Consider the following 15,151-nt stretch of genomic DNA (forward strand, 5'->3'; position numbering starts at 1 on the left):
CCTGTAGCCCACCACGAAGAGCAACATAAATAAAGCAGAGAGGCAGGAGAGAGTCACTGAAGAAAAAGTGATAATCTTCTCAGAATCAAAGGGCAGCTATGTGTGTTGGGGAAGAAACTCCATGTTTTTTTTTTTTTAACATCAGTGTTAAAGGTTAAATCAATCTGTTTCTGGGGGAAATGATAATTTTCCCTCCCACAGTTGGAACTCCATTTCCATCTTCATTGAATGAAGTCCACAACCTAAAACACCATGCAAGTAAGAAGAGAGATTCAACACTGGCTTATCATTTGCATCATCCATCACATTTCTTTGGTGTAGAAATGTACAAAATATGCAAACCCAACTGACAAGCTGTCCAAGAGAACGTTTCCCTTCATTGCGTCACTGTCCCACTCAGCTCTCCTTGCATGCCCAACCCCAGTACACTACTTTTTGCCAGGGCATATTTAGGATCATATCATCAACTGTCAGACAGCTAATAAATTCTCAGAATGCACTCCCCTGGGAGAGGAGAGATGAGAAAGACATAGTCCCCCCTACCTCAAGACAGTGAGTGGTTAAAACAATCTGGGTGGCGCCAAACAACACAACCTTGCACGTGGTCAAGGGCTACACTGCAAGCATGAGAAACTTGAAGGACTTTGTGGTACATTGCAAAGAACTCGGTATCGAGAGTTGGAAAGTCTTTGTTCTATTCTTCAATTTCTCCTACTAAATTATGGCTGTAACATTATCTTTTTGTGCCTTAATAAATATATCTGTAACATGTAAATAATAACAGCTGCCTTGCCTACTGCAGAACACCATTGTGAAGAACACAGGAATTCATGTACTTTGATGTGAGTTACACATTATAAATCTGAATGATGGAAGCAGTTAAAAATGAAGGTTAAAGTGAAAAGTAGCTAGAGCGGGCTCAGGTGGCCATGATGCTAGCATGGGCAAGTTATAAGGGGGGACAAAAAGCCTCTGATTAAAATGTGACAAAGAGAAAATTTGGCACACAGGAAGAATGAAGCAGAGATGTCAGGAGAGGACCCATGAAGGGAGGGACAGAGTCATAGAAGAAGAGGGAGAGAAAGAAAGAGAGAGAGATAGGAGAAAAAGAGGAGTGAAAACTGAAGACTAGGAGGCAAGCATAATGCAGTGCAGTGGTCTGGCAGAGTACAAGCATCGGAGAGATGAGACCGTCTTTGGAATCTATCTCCAATACTTAAAATAGTGTGTTATGTATTCACCCATAGTAGATGCTAAATCCACATTTGCTGAAATAAAAAACTTGCCACATTAGGAGATCTTTTGGCTCTTTTGCTAAAAATCGTCAGAGGGATACATTTCAATTTCTTACAGAATTGCCCTTTGTCTGTCTTTCCCCTTCAGGCTCTAAACCCATTGAGAAAATGGAATTCATTTTCTCAAGAAGCTGTAAACACACATATTATAAAAGTTAAAATAATGGGGACTCCAAAACAATAGATATTAGATATTATAAATAGTTAAAATTTAGAGAACACAGCACTGTAACCATGTATGAGACCACCAGAAGCTAACTGAACTTAGACCAAAAAAAAAAATGGGGTAAATTATTGAGACATTAATTTGTGTGTGTGTGTGTGTGTGTGTGTGTGTGTGTGTGTGTATTTTTGTAATTCTCAATTTTCTTTTTAGGAAATAGATGTTAGTGTCCTCTTAACTGGGGACTAATGGCAGTATAGAGAGATAGCTACCAACACCTCAATACCTGTTTCTGAGGAAGATGGGAAATAATGCAATGCCTCTGGGGAGCAGGGAAAGTTTTTGGGGAAGAAAAAGACAGAATAGAAACAGAAGATATTCCTCAAGACCAGGAGAGGAGGGGGGCCCTGGAAAAACCAGGAGTGCTTGCACTACTCCTTGACAGAGCCAAGGGAGATGGAAAATCCTGGAAGCGGTTGTATGTCACTCTTCCAGAGGTTAAGCCACATGAGTGCAGCTTCTAGGTGCCACAGATATCCTTCTGTTCAAGTGTGACACAAAAACCATAGGGCCACTTCCCTTCAGGTACCATGTCCAGGTTTAGAAAATGAAAAACCACATATATGTTCCCCAAACCAGAGCTATCTCCCTAAAAGTTATACTTTGAGTAAGACCCTTAGAATCATTTCATACCCTGAAGGGAAGAATCTCAATTAATGACAGAAAATCGTTTTCTTATTAGCCTTAGGAAATAGAGGGATTTGGTGTCAGATCTGATTTGATATTAGAAAAATAAAGACCACCCATATGAGTCTTTGACAACTGCTCCTGTGATTCTTCAGAACCGTTGTTATAGGCAGGATATTTTCCCTAACATACACACAGGAGGCAAATACAAAAACTGGCCATCTCTTATAGGCAAGTTTCTAAAGAAAATATTTGAAAAGGAGGAGTTCTTTTGCCTTCCTCAAATGTGAAATGGGAGAAAGAGGAGCCAGAGTGTCATTATATATCTGATCAAAATAAAGAGAATCTCCTAAGTGTATAAAGGTTTAGGAGTGAGGCTAGAACTACTAAGCCTGAGCTACACCCCATGCTTAGATGCAGGCATGTTTGAGCTAATCTGGCAGTCTGGTGGCCCTGGTCTAACTGGTGTCTATTTGCATGAATACTAAAGACTCTTGAGTGGAAACCAATTTTAAAGGAAGGAAGGAATAGGCAGAATGCTTGAACTAATAGCAAAGCATTGTTGTAAAAGAGAAGAATAATTCTGAATATAACTTGGTGCCTGTCACCTGAAGTTGCCCTCCAGCTGAATCCCAGTGAACTTATGTCTTATTCTAAGGAGAAGAGGAATGAAAACTGATAAACCAGTTGATGTTCATTTCTTATAAGATATTAGGACACAGAAAAGCTCTGTTTAGGAACCAATGTGGCAAAATCTTACCCTCCTGCCAAAACAACTAAAAAACTGTATAAAATGTAAAACTACACAAAATGGAAATCAACTATTTTCGGACATTATACAATAGGCTAAACTTTAAACCTTGAGAAAAGGTAAACAAATGATGGGTGCCGAAGAATAGCCAAGCACAGGAAAGAGAAATCCAAGGACAGCAAAGTGATTTTGCAGAGTTGAGGTGACAGAGATCAGAGCTGAGGGGACTGGAGTGATTGGACTTTGCAGGGGAGAGTGCCAGAGAGGAGGGGGCTAGCCAGAAATTGCACAGGGGTTCCTTGAGGCATTGGCTGAATATAAGCTAAACCTGCATAGGTAGGTCTTCATAAGACTAGGCAAAGAACAACTACTAGAAAAAGAACAGCTACTAAAGAGTTGTAATCTGAACAATTCCTAAATATCACGCAGGTTTGAGACACATTCGATTTGCAAACAAGCAGAGAAGAGAGTCCTCGTTGGAACATTCAGTAGAGGTCCCAAAATGTCCTGCTTTCACAGTCAAGGTAGATAAGCCTTAGAGTAAAGCAAACTCTAGGTTTAAGTTAATAAACAAGGCTTATGCTTAAAGCAAACTTTAAAATGATCAAGTTGATCAGCAAGTAATTTTAACTGCCTGCCTAAACAAATCTCAATACTCTTTAAAAGAAGCCAACAGAATCCAGAAACTCTGTAATTTAATTTCTGTGTTATCTAAGAGGCATTCAAAAATTATGAGATGAAAGAAGCAGATAATCAGAAGAAAATCAGTCAGTGGCAATGAAGTCAGAAAAAAACATAGGTGTTGGAATTGGAGACGAGAACTTTAAGAGATATTATAAATACGTTCAAGGATTTGGAAGAAAACATGATTGTAACGAGGAGAGAAATGGAAGGCATATGAAAAACAGTAATTTCCCAAAGCTAAAACAACACCATACCTGAAATTAAAAACTCACTGAAATTAGACAAGGCAGAAGAAAAACTAACAGTGAGCTTGAAGACATAGCAATAGAAACTATCCAAACTGAATCACAAAGAGAAAAGAGACTGAAGGTAAAAAGAGAAAAAAAGCTCCTCAAAATTTGTGCTATGTCTTTAAGGCTGTGCTTAAAAGAATATTTATAACTTTAAATGTTCATATAATAAAAGAAGAAAAGCTTAAAGTAAGCAATAGGAAAATAGGCTTTCTTCCTTCTTCAGCCCAGGAATTGGAACCGTTTCAGCTTTATCAAGGACTCCAGAGCCTTTCCCATATTGCCCTGACACATTGCAAAGCTCTAGAACTTCTGTGTCAGTGTGCAGAGAGGGTAGAAACTCCTGGAGTGAGGCAGCTGAATTGTTCCCTACTGGAAGCAGGGCTGACAAATTCTTCCCCAGCTTCATAAGTAACAGTGGGCTCAGCAGCAGATGGCTATGGACAGTTAGGAAGAAAAGACAGAAACCTCACTGTAGCTGATAGGACTTATTCATAAGGAAATGTGAGAGAAAAAACATCCTGGGTATCTACCAGAAATAACTGGAGGTGGGATGGGTGGGATTAGAAATGAGGAATATCTTGCAGGAAGTTAAAGGTCAGTAAAATGTATCTGATGACAAATTCTCCCTAAGTAAGTAAAATACAGCCATGGGTGCAAAGAAGGTCCACAATGTAACCTTTTTAAAATCTAATTTAGTAAGGCAGTATATTAGTTATCTATTGCTACTCCCCAGCTCAGTAGCTTGAAACAACTACATTTATTTTCTCACAGTTTCTCTAGGTCAGGACTCTAGTTCAGCTAGGTCTTTTCCTTCGGGGCCTCCCATGGGCTGCAAACCAGGTGCAGGCTGTGCCTACCGCCTCTAAGTCTCACCTGGAGAAGACTCCGCCCCACGATCACTCCTATGATTACTGGCAGGACACCATTCACCATGGGTGTTGGACTGAGAGTGTCAGTTCCTTGAAGGCTTTTGGAGAGAAGATGCCCTCAATAACTTATCAGATGGGCCTCTCCAACCTGGCAGTTTGCTTCATCAAAGTGCACATGGAGAAGTCAACAGGGAGAGAGTGCAGCAAGATGGAAGTCACAGCCTTTTGTAATTTAATCCCATGGAAGTGACGTCCTATCACTTTTGTCAGATTCTATCTAGTAGATACAAATCACCAGTTCCAACCGATATCGAAGGGGAGGCCATGAATACCAGAGGCTGGGGGATCTTGGGCACCCTCTACAGACAGGAAAACAAGGGCAGGGCAGGTATTTGCCCATGACGTTCTGGCATGATGTTCCTCCTAGAGAGTGACAGCCAAAATAAAATGTAACATTTAGAGTGGATCGAGTCCCTCAGGTGCTCAGACAACCACCTTCCTCAGATGCCTGGAGTCATCCCAGTGAGGCAGTAGCTTAGAGAAGAGCGTAAGAAGTAGCGAGTGAGGGGAAAGAGAGAATGGTGATGTTAGGGCATATAAGAAGCTTTACTTGTTTTTAGAATGATATTTCCTTGACAATAACAATTTAGTAGACAAAATTTTCAGGGATATTTTAAGATAAGATGTTTTGTGTACATGTGTGGGTAGATTTTTCTAGTCCCCAAGCTATCAGCGAGTTCCTGAAGAGAGAATTTTGAGAAGTCCAGGAAATGTGATTCATTGCAGTGTTAGCTAAGTTTCAGCCATTCAAATAAAATAAATAAATAAAAATAAAATAATAAATTTCAGCCTTTCAAATATCTTTTGTGACTTTTTCTAAAGTTGTATTATTATGTATACATATTTTTAAGTTTAATGTGCATTTTAACACCGACAAAAAATATTTTAAGAATATTTTTTATAATCACTGCTATACCCCCAAATCCATAACTACTGGTCATAAATATTTTTCTTACATGTATTAAAATTAATTAAACCTATTAAATATTTTTAATGTTTTTCCGTGTTCCACCGATAATCACTTCATCTCCAGGGAAGGCAGCCTGAATTTTGAAAACTGTGTATCACGGAAGGAACGTGTACTTTGGGTTTGAATAGTCACTTTACCATTTTCTATTTATTAAAATACAGGAAAGTAACACTTGGGTTATTTGAACCTCAGGCTCCTTTTCTATGAAATTAGAATAATGGTATTCACCTTAAAGTGCTGTTTGGTTTTAAAGAGATGATAGTTGTAAAAAGGATCATACTTGGTTATCCAATAATAACTGCAAACATACTAATATTGGTAATACCTAATATTTATTGCACAATTACTGTGTTCTAGGTACTGTACTAAAGCATCGTGAATATGTTTTCAATAAAACTTGTGTTATGATATCAAGTAATTCAACAGCCTCAACTAGTATTGATTATCACCCGCAACAGTTCCCAAGTTTCTAAAGGAATGAAAAATGTTTGAGGGTGTGCTGATGGATTAGAACATTTATAGTGACTCCAAAATTATAGCTGGGAAAAACTAATACAGCAAAATGGGATTAAGTCTACATTTTAGATAAAAGTTATGACATTTAAATGTCTCCCTTTCTAATGTGCTATATTATATGGATTATACCAAATTAGTCCTCATAGTTTATAAACTGGAGCATGAAGCCCTTGCAGTTGATTCTGCCTCATTTAAAAGGCAAACATGTTCACACATGTGGGGCTTCCTACAACTTTTAGGCACAAGAACACAAAGTATGGGAAAGGTGTGCCCCGTGGGTGGTAATTTTCTTTAAAAACCAGAAACAAATAGGCAAAAAAGACATGCTCTTTATGTGTCTTGACCCCACTATACCAAATTTCCAAAAATCATGTCAAAAATGTTTGCAAATAATCCCTTTAGTTTTGAGTCCCATCTTCCAGTGAACTATATGATCTTACTCAGGTCTCACTTCCTCTAGCTGTTTTTTTGTTTTGTTTTTTGTTTTTGTCTTTTTTTTTCTTTTTACTCAAACCTTCTCACGTAAGGCATTTGCATGGATCAGACTTTTCTCAAGTGTTGATGTGACAGGTGTCCACTTCAGTCTACTGACTAGCTGTCTAAGAATTCCATGCTTCACTATTTTCTGGGGATCCTTCCTGTAGCCTCCCAGAGAGGATACCTTCCTTCTCTTTATTACGGACAGCAACCTATCCAGCTCAGACCTTGCTATTGCATGCCCAAAGATTCACTAGGGGACAGTGTCATGCAACAGATTCTTCCAGGCTTCCCCTCAAAGAACACAAATGACCTGGAAGAAACTTTGAGATTTCCTTACTTTCTATCATCTCAACCAATCTCCATGAGAGGAAAGGAATAGTACATAGAAATTATTTTATCCCATTTCCTTTAGAAGGCAGATGCATCTATAGTCATTTTGGGTGTTAAGTAATAACTTGCCTTCTCTTTGTTACAGTAGGATAATTCTAGGTAGAAATAAGGAGGGTTAAATTCTCCTAGTCTCATTTTGACAGTTTCCTCTTCCAAGGAAAGAGTTCCTAATTCTACCCTCCAACATGCCTCAGAATGGTTATGCACACATTTATGAATGAATTAGACCTTTGAAATATTCAAATACAATGTCTCCATTTTTCAGGAAAGCAAACTGATGGCAGCAGTACCTAAATTCAAATAGCTATTCCAGAATATGAACAGACAACAACTCAATTGGCATATCACAACATTCAATATTCTCAGTGCATCACTTAAGTATCTAGGATGAAAGGAAAAAAGTAATCCCTTGAATATGTCCTGGAAAAGAATGTTATTTGTACTCTGAGACCAACAATTGTCCCCCAAGAAGTGGTGAAGAAGCTAGTAGCATTTGTTAGAGTCTAACCCAAACTGTATCTGGTGCCCTCTTTTCTTGACGCATTACTTCCTTTCAGCCATGTTCATCAAAATTCATACTCCACGGAACATCTCAACACAGAGAAGGAAAGAGGAGGCTATAGGCTTCTAGAATCCTGAGCAATACTTTTTCTCCTTGACAACAGAAAGCCAAATTTTCAGCTGAAAAGCCATGGATATCAGATTAATAATAATCGTAACAAAATCCTCCCTTTCTCTAAAAATATTGGGGATTGAAGGGTGACCCCATCTGGGCCAGGGTGGATGTGATAAAATGCAAAAGTGCAGCTTCCAGTGGGAGAGAACATGATGAAATACAGGTCAGAAGTGTGGACTGACTGAGAATAGTTTTTAATACTAATGTAACTGGGGGAAGACTGCTTCCAGGTGGGAGGGGCAGCCGGTAGAGAAGGGTTTGTGGGGGCTGGGGTGAAAATTGAGCAAGCATATGGAGACAGAAGGGAAAGAAAAAGGCTCTAAAGAGCAGAAAATGTGGAAGCAGGACTCAGATTGCAGAGAGCTCAATAATGATGCATTGGGCCTGTAAGAGGGAGACAAACTCAGGAAATAACCTCAGATAAAGGTGGGATGCTGAGGGCTCCTGGTAGAGCAGTTTCCATTAGATGGCCAGAGAGGAAAGAGCCTGCCAGTGCAGCAAAGGGCAAGAAGGCTTTGCCAGGTTTGGGGATAAAGTAAGGAAGGAAAGAAATGGGAATGCATAGAGCAGCAAGTCTTTTAGATTCTCAGGAAAGTCATTCAAACATCCAGTAACATCTGAATTTTCTTCTACTCAAAATATCTTCAGAGATAAAGCAAATGCAGCAAAATGTTACCCAAAGGGGGATCTAGGTAAAGGTAAAGGGTGTGTTTTGATGTCCCTTTGGTATTTGACTATTCTTACTCTTGCACAGAGGCCCCTGATTGACATAGATTCACTATTCAGCTTTGCTCAACACTGTGACCTCATCTACGATAAATGTCAGGGTCTCAATTCAAAACACAAGCAAAGGGTGATGAGACAGAGAAGTTGCTCACTTAAAGAAAGCTACTCCATTTTAATTCCATTCAGTCAGTTTACTAGCAATAAATCAATCAGCGACTGTATGAACTCTGATTCTTCTTCACCAGGTTTTCTTCTGTTCTCATTTTCAGCATCGATGTATGATACTTATTATCACTTTAACCTTAAGTCTATTAATATTTCAGTGCATAGTAGCTAATCTTGAGTGTGTCCATATCTTCCTAACACTATATTTTCTTACCACACACTCCCATTTTGAAATGTGTTAGCGGTTTTCAATACCTACACAGTTATTCATACTCAAGTGAGGTGCTATTTAAATGCAGGCTCCTTTTCTAGACGAGACTGTCTCATACATTATGATTAGGAGGTCCATAGATCTTTAACCAAACAGTTTAGACTTTGAGGTTTCCTCACAATGTGGTAAAACACTCTGTGTACACGGACATGGCTTGCCAGGTGCTGTTTGGCAAAGGACACAACAGAAGTGGCAGGAAAAGGCCACGAGTCTCAGCCACACTCTCTTTACAGTAGGAACGCCAGGTCCCTTTGGAGTTGACTGCTTCAGCAGAACACAACTGGAAGCCTTCTGTTGGGGGACTTCCCAGAGGTTCCCAATTCAATACATGAGCCTGGTGTGGCCCTTGTATCATGGAGGAGTGATGCAACACGGGCACCACTTCCTCGCAACCACATCAGACTCCGACTCCTCTTTGATTGCAAACTTCTAGGCAACCAGAAGTCTCTGACAAACTATAACTTCCATCTCAGAACCAACATCTTTCATTACACTGCAGGGTGAACAAGCCCTTTCAGCTGCTTCCTTGTTGTCTGCCTTAGATTTTAACCTTCCTTTCATCGTGTATGTTTCTCTCACTCTAAAGTAGAAGTAAGTCGATGGAGAACACTGGGTCTTTATGGCTCTTAAAGAGGGTCTTCAGAGAGATCCTGGGATGCTAGCCTCTGAAAGTTTTATTTGAGACCATGTAACCGGAGGCAAGTAGGAAGGGATGCTATTGTTAGTATTTCAAAACAACATCCAGTATCACCTTCTGTTTTGACCTGTTCAACCTTTTCTTTCAAGAAATTATCCTTTGATTCTCAAACTCCCTTGCCCTTGTCTAAGAACAAAGAGCCCCCCCCCCCATTTTTAGTGCACAAATTGCTTTAGTCATTTTCAGGTTATGAATTATGGGGGGAAATTTTCATACAGAGAAAATACTTATGATTTCTTTTATGGATAATTCAAATATAGTTGAACCTTAGAACTTTAAGATGAAGAATGAAATTGTTATGAGTTTGGGGGAAAAAAACTGAGCAATCAAAAACCAGTCTTCATGTATGCACAATAAAATTGAGTTTTAAATTGTGTAATCATACCTCTGCATAACATGGCAGGGATATTATTGTTTGTTTTGATATTGTGCTCTATTTTAAAATGTACATAGCTATGCGAATAAAGTTAGGTAACTCAATCAAGGCACAACTTTCCTTTTATTTTTCTTAATTTACCATCTTAGTTTCTTAAATCTAAAACACAGAGGAATTAAATGCGAAAAAAGTCAAAAGGAAATAAATGAAGTGTTGATGTTTCCTCTCAAAAAAATTAAAGATATTTAAGATTTTCATCAGGACATAGTTAATTAACATTACAAGTAGGGTGATACTATCAGTAAAAGAAAACATTTCTAAATTGTGTATCTCTGTCTAATTCTCCATCATCTCCCGACACTTCCCCCATACCCATACCTCTAGTCATTGTGTAATTACTCTTCCGGCTTGGAATGCCCTTTATCCTTCATGTCTATCTGGCTAACTCATGCTTGTCCTAGAAAACTCAGATATGCTGTCATCTTTTCTCCATTACCCTTAGTGGCTCAGAAAAGCCAATACTTTTACTTGCAGATTATGTGAATCAAAATGTAACAAATAGGGGCCCCTGGGTGGGTCAGTTGGTTAAGCTTTCGACTATTGATTTTGGCTCAGGTCATGCATGATCTCAGAGTTGTGGGATCAAGCCCCTCATCAGGCTCTGTACTCAGTGTGGAATCTGCTTATCCTTCTCCTTCACCGTCTGCTCCTCTCCCCACCCCCAATCTCTCTCTCTCTCTCTCTCAAATAAATAAATAAAATTTAAAAATGCAACAAATAATTATATATCAGGATTGGTAGGAATAACAAGCGTCATTTCACAACCGTCACTATGTGTTTCTTTTTCTCTAACAAAATCAACGCAGATTCAGGCTTGCTAGTGATAAGCAACGTGTTTTATATGAGGATGTTGTTGAAATTTCTTCTTCAACTTCTGGTTATAATCTTTGACTGCTTTTTCTTATGATGGAAGCACACCCAATTTTTCAGAAGCATTAGCTTTACATAGACAAATGTTCATTTCATCAGATCCACACATATTTGCTGTCAGAAGTCCATTTTACACAGATAACACGTTGTACTCTCTTTGTATGATAGACTTCCCTGCTTCTACTTTTGTCCACAGGAAAGATTCAAATAGATTTATCAAAACTAGCAGACATAACTCTTTCCCAGTGGGAAAGTAATCCACATCAAGCCCCACAGATGCATGATCCACATATACCATTAGAGGAATGTCCAGTACACGCATAACAAAACTATGGAAGTTCTAATCTTCATTTGCAGCAGTAAAAATGAAAGCTTCCATAGGGTTCCAACAAATTGTATTTGTTCTCATTTCTCAGATGACCTTTTCCAGAAGACTAGCGTGCCTCATATCGTATAGTACTATATTCCTGTCAGAAGCACAACTTTCTTAGATAAATGTCTCAATTGGGTTAAATTTAACACCAGTTATACTGTTGAATCCCCAGGTCATTGGACATATAGGACTTGTTCTTTTTCATCCCAGATGTCTACTTGCTGTCCACATGAGGCAAAAACAGTTTCTTTCCAGTGATGATCAATTCCCGCATACACTGTGTTTGCTAATATGGTATGCAGTGTTTCCTCCTCTTCCCCATGGCCTGGTCCATCCATTTTCCACTGCTTCACAGTTTTGTCATCACTAATAGTAGAAAAAGAAGTCCCATTAAAGTAAGTACATATTCCTTGTAAAAAACCCTCATGTGCTTGTACAGATGCATTTTCATTTAGTCAAGTTCCAAATTCTAACCTCTCTATCACATGCCCCAGGAAGGACAGTAGCCATGCTTTTTGGATACTTTGCCAAGCAACTGACTCCATCTCAGTGACCATCCAGGAAAGCAAAGGATGGTTTTGCAAATACATGTTCCAGTTTGATGTATTTAAAGCTCTTAAGTATTCTTGTGAGACCTCAAAAAAAAAATGTAAGTAGGATCATAGCTTCTTGGCATTCTTTGTAAGTCCAGCTTGATTTTGCAGACATAGTTGTCCAGGTTCTGGCTCAGCATCTTCGCTTTCATTTTGGCTGATAGTTGTCCCCGACTCTCCAAGCCTTTCCTTCATGTTTGGGTTACTGCTGCCTCCTCAAACAAAAGCCTCTTTAAAACATTTAAGTTATACTACCAACTCTCTACCACTAGTCGTGTGACTCATGTTCCCTTAGCATCATTTCTTTTTTTTTTTTTAAGATTTTTATTTATTTATTTGACAGAGATAGAGACAGCCAGCGAGAGAGGGAACACAAGCAGGGGGAGTGGGAGAGGAAGAAGCAGGCTCACAGCAGAGGAGCCTGATGTGGGGCTCGATCCCATAATGCCGGGATCACGCCCTGAGCCGAAGGCAGACGCTTAACTGCTGTGCCACCCAGGCGCCCCTCTTAGCATCATTTCTTTATACATAATGAGAGGAAAAGCAAATAAGGTTGCCCTTCCTACCATCCAGGATTATAGTATCAAATGAGATCATGAATATGCTTTGTGAATGCTTTAGCACCATGCAAATATAAAATATTAGTATTATGTGCATTATTATGGGAATCTGTTCTACCCAACATTTTTATCAACAACTTGAACAAAGACATAAAAGCACGATTATAAGCTTCGCAGATAATAGACATATGGGAGGAATAGCTAATAAAAAGAAAGGAAGATAGAATCAAAGTTCAAAGAAATCATGACAGATTGGAATGATGACTAAAACTACTAAAATGATATTTAATAGGAACAGATGTAAAATACACTTCAGTTAAAAAAAATCATGTCAGGGGAGACCTGTGATGACATCAGTTTATATGAACCACAGTAATATACGGCTGGGAATTGAGGATAATTTTAGGTTTATCCAATAGGAATACTGTGTCCAGAATAAAGGAGGTAATATGCCACATGTGTCAGACCACTGCTTACATGTGTAGTATTTAAATATTGAAATATGAGGAACTGAGCATTTAGGGAAAGGAACCAGAATTTTGAAAGGCTTTAAAACCATATCATATAAGAAGCAACTGACAGAGCTAGGTTGTTTTGCTTGGAAAGAGATACATTAAGGGTGTCTACAAATGTTCAAGGACTTATACACAGAAAGGGTGTAAAAATGCCTAACACACTGAGTAATTGGGAGATCTAAAAGAGATAACAAGGCATATGCTAGAGTCTCAGTAAGTGAGAGTCAAATCTAAATTCATTCTGTATTACTCTAGTGGAAAGAGTATGGATCTATGACTGGGAAAGTCGATCAAATTAAACCAAAAAGAATGAGTTTCTCATGGCTGGAAACATGCAAGGAAACTTTTATTGCTACCTAGAGCATTTATAAAATGTGTTGAAAGTTTTGTGTATATTAGTGTTTTCCTTTTTTTATAATATTTTTTTATTATGTTATGTTAGTCACCATACAGTACATCCCTAGTTTTTGATGTAATGTTCCATGATTCATTACTTGTGTATAACACCCAGTGCACCATGTTCTCTTATTGGAGAACGTGCATTCATCTAATTATACACCTGCCGTCCATCCATGCACAACCCATAGCTAAGAAAAGATAATATACAAAATCCCATTACATTTTCAGGAAAAAAAAATGAAAGAGAAGTAATGTTGCGTCTTACCACTGGAAAACTTTAGATACAGAAAGATTATGTAAATGAAATATTCAAAAATATTATGATAACCCCTGCTAAGGCTCTGTTTTCAAATGTTAGTGTGTATCAGAATCACTCATACAGCTTCCCAAAACACAGATGACTGACACTCACCCCCAGAGTTTCTGAATGAGTAGATCCAGGGTGAAGCCCTCCAATCTACATGTCTAATAAGCTCCCAGGTGTTACTGATAAAGGACCACTGTTCAAAGTGAAAATACCTTGATTGTAGCCCTTGCCACACAAGACAAATCTGCCACAGTTTAAAATGTATTATATCCTCCCACCATCTTCAGTTGATAATTAGGGATGAGAACCTGATTAATCCACAGCAACCTATAATGTGCCATGGCATGAAGAGACAAGCAAAATAAATCAAGTTTCATCTCTCAACAATTTGAACCAGTGCATGTTTAAAAAACCAGCAACTCATATAAGAAAAGGAAATTGAAAAACCAACAAGTATAAAGGAAGGAGTGAAAAGGAAGATGGATAGTCAGAAGAGGAGAAAGAATATAGCAAAAAGTAGAAGCAGCTGATTTCCATTGATGGTGAAGCACTAGATCAAAGATCCTTAAACTTCTTTTAGGGAAAATTCCTGGCACCCCAGGATCTGGTTCCCTTACCCATTAAGCTGGCTCTACTAAATGTGCTCTTCCTGCTTTCTAATCATTTGACTTTTTCTATGTTCTCGTTTCCATACCTGCTTACAATACACCTCATACATACTGATAATTTCGAGAAGTGTTTAGTTCAGTATTTGGAAGAACATTATCTTCCTGCTAGCAAAGTTGCTGTTGAGAAGTCCATTGCCACGCTGATTCCCTGTCTTTTGCTTGAGACTTAATCCGTTACCTCTATGGAAGTTTTGAGGGTCTTCTCTTTTCCCAGTGCTCTGATAATTTTATGACAATGTGTCCCAGTATGGGCCTTTGAAAAATTACTGTCTGAGTAACTCTTGCATCCTGGAAAATTGTGTCCTCTATCATGAAGTTTTGGTTGTTGTATTTTTCTTTAAAAACAAATCGAAAGAGAAGGTAAAACTTTTGCACGAGAAGCCCAAGCAGTTTTAGAAGTCAAACAAGAGAGAAAATTTTTATTCCTCTTACAACTCCCTCCTACCCAAAGAAGAAGAAAGAAAAGCAGGAACGTCTGAAGGGGGTTTGATTTCTCTCTTGTAATTCAGCCTGATTACTCTGGTAAATTCTCAGGAGGGAAGTCATAGGATCCACAAGAGCAAACAGAGTGAGAAAATGAGTAGTGAACAGATGAAAGGACAGTGATGAAAACGAGAGAACAAAACAAAACAAAGCCATGCCCCAGCTGACCTTGCTGGGCCCAGGGATGCAGGGTTGCACACTCTACAAACATCGCTAATGGTGGTGGGAAGGAAATGGTATTTTAAACCCATCTG

General features: G+C 38.7%; 1 pseudogene; it reads right to left on the reverse strand.

Moving 5' to 3' along the window:
• Window positions 1-10,882: 10,882 nt before the first annotated feature.
• On the reverse strand, window positions 10,883-12,117 carry LOC100482160 (annotated as a pseudogene).
• Window positions 12,118-15,151: the final 3,034 nt, after the last annotated feature.

Source organism: Ailuropoda melanoleuca, chromosome 1 (genome assembly GCF_002007445.2).
Source record: "Ailuropoda melanoleuca isolate Jingjing chromosome 1, ASM200744v2, whole genome shotgun sequence".
NCBI lineage: Eukaryota > Metazoa > Chordata > Mammalia > Carnivora > Ursidae > Ailuropoda > Ailuropoda melanoleuca.